This window comes from Neomonachus schauinslandi, chromosome 13 (genome assembly GCF_002201575.2).
Source record: "Neomonachus schauinslandi chromosome 13, ASM220157v2, whole genome shotgun sequence".
Classification (NCBI taxonomy): domain Eukaryota; kingdom Metazoa; phylum Chordata; class Mammalia; order Carnivora; family Phocidae; genus Neomonachus; species Neomonachus schauinslandi.
In genome coordinates this window covers 52,655,484-52,657,866 of record NC_058415.1, presented here as the reverse complement: position 1 = coordinate 52,657,866, position 2,383 = coordinate 52,655,484, and positions in this window count along the sequence as shown.

Sequence of the window (2,383 nt, the reverse complement as noted above, 5' to 3'; positions counted from 1 at the left end):
ATCTAACCAATGAAATTTGGAATACTAAATTTATAGCTCTTATTTCTATATATTTCTTCTAAATTATAGACTCCTAAATGATAGCAAGGCCAGTGACTAATCACAACATTATTAATAAAAAAAAAAACCTCTTTTTCTGCTCAGAGCTTATAGTTTATTTCTTACTTTGTTTATAACTTGTATAGGAGTTAATTGGATGGTTTTTGGTCAATGACAGACTTGGAGTTAAATTCAGTGGCTAACAATTTTTAACTATATGACTTATCTTCTCTAGGATTCAGATTTTTATCAACAAAATAGAATAGCATATTTGTCAAATTATTTTCAAGGCTATATGGAAAAAAAGTTAAAGTGTTTGGCATAGTGCCTGGTACATGCTGTATATTAAAGGAAGCATAGCTATTAATGTAAAGAGGAGAATTAACCTGAGGAGTTTCAGAATGACTCAGGTGAGGTTTCTTTCTTTGTTTGTTGTAGCCACCCTTGAAAAATCAATTAGGGAAAAGCAGTAGTAAGGCAAAAGGGAAAATCGGTGAGAGGAATGCTTCTGACTTCTAATGTTGACTGTAATGCATTTATTAATTATATATAACATAATAATAATTATTAACTGCTAAACTGATACTGCATTTCTTTTCTATGTAATATAAAAATATATAAATGAAATAGAATAAATAGGAAAAATTAATAAATTGCATTTAAAATGGTTGGTAAAGGTTAAGACGTAGTACTAAGATTTTCGCTTTCAGTAACGCACACTAGGTAAGTTAGTCCAAACCTCCCGATAAAGAAAACTAGAAATATTGAAAAAAATAGAAAATAAATTATGAAGGCATCAGAGAGCTTACAATGCAGTGAAGAATTAAAGGCCCACAATTTTAGAGAAGTAAAAAATTCAGAGCAATGACCCAAGAACGTGGGGGGGGCTGTGTTTCCTCTGAGAAATTTGCTATTTCTAGAAGACAATACTGAGATGATGGATGATTGAGCAGAAAATTTGATAGCCACAAAGGTTACAAGAACAAAAGTTTCAGTCTTGTCTGAAAAGTTTCAGGGCCTGTCAAAAGTGAGAGGTGTGATAAATAAACTCCCACAGTTGGCTTGGGGCCCAATGGGCTTGGATGCAGGAATAGACCAGAAGTTAACCAACACTCACAAGGACTGAATCCCTGCCTTGGGACATGAGGGTGGCATAGGAGATATATAAATCTTTGAAAACAGATTGTCATTCCAGAATTAAGATGTTTAGAATAACCACACAAAAGTCCTGTCTGGATAAAGAGAATATTGTCGTAAGCCTCAAATTATTTCTACATTTTTTTCAACTGGAATGCCTGACACAGCAGCAAACAAAATCAGGTACATAAGGAGACAGTATTCAACAGGACCAGCAGAAACTCTAGAGAAATAGAATAATTGGTGTTTCAGGTGTTGAAATTATGAGATATAGATATTAAATAAGAACCATGCTTCCTATGTTATGGAGATAAAAGACAACATTGAAATGTTTAGTGGAATTATGAAAACCAGCAAAAACTTGCCCTAGATTATGGAGCTTTTTAATATAACCAAGAAAATATGTGGAGTGAACAGATTCCTATTTCTATTACCAATACAAAAGCTATGAAACAGTAAATGAAGCAGTTTAGTTCTTGGCTGACATGGGCTAAAATATTAATAAAATATTTACAGAAAAAAGTATTTCCCTATAGGAAAGATTCATACATTTTGTGGTACAGTTAGGTAATGTTTCAACTTCCATATAGCCCAGAAGCATATGTAAAAATTAATAAAATTGCTAAACATTTGGCAGTGAAAAATTCAGTTGACTCTTAGAACTAAAGCTTTTTGATATAAAACTACTGATACAGTCTCTTCAACAAATGGTGTTGGAAAAACTGGATGGCAACATGCAAAAGAATGAAACTGGACCACTTTCTCACACCATACAAAAATAAATTCAAAATGGATGTAGGACTTAAATGTAATACAGGAAGCCATCAAAATCCTAGAGAAGAACACAGGCAGTAACCTCTTAGACATCAGCCAATGTCAAAGCAACTTCTTATTAGATGTGTCTCCTGAAGCAAGAGAAACAAAAGCAAAAATGATCTATTGGGACTTCATCAAGATAAAAAGCTTCTTCAGCAAAGGAAACAATCAACAAAAGTAAAAGGAAACCTTCAGAATGGGAGAAGATATTTCCAAATGATATATCTGATAAAGGGTTAGCATCCAAAATACGTATGAAGAATTTATACAACTCAACACCCAAAAAACAAATAATCCAGTTTAAAAATGGACAGAAGACATGAATAGACACCTTTTCAAAGAAGACATCCAGATGGCCAACAGACACATGAAAAAATGCTCAAAATCACTC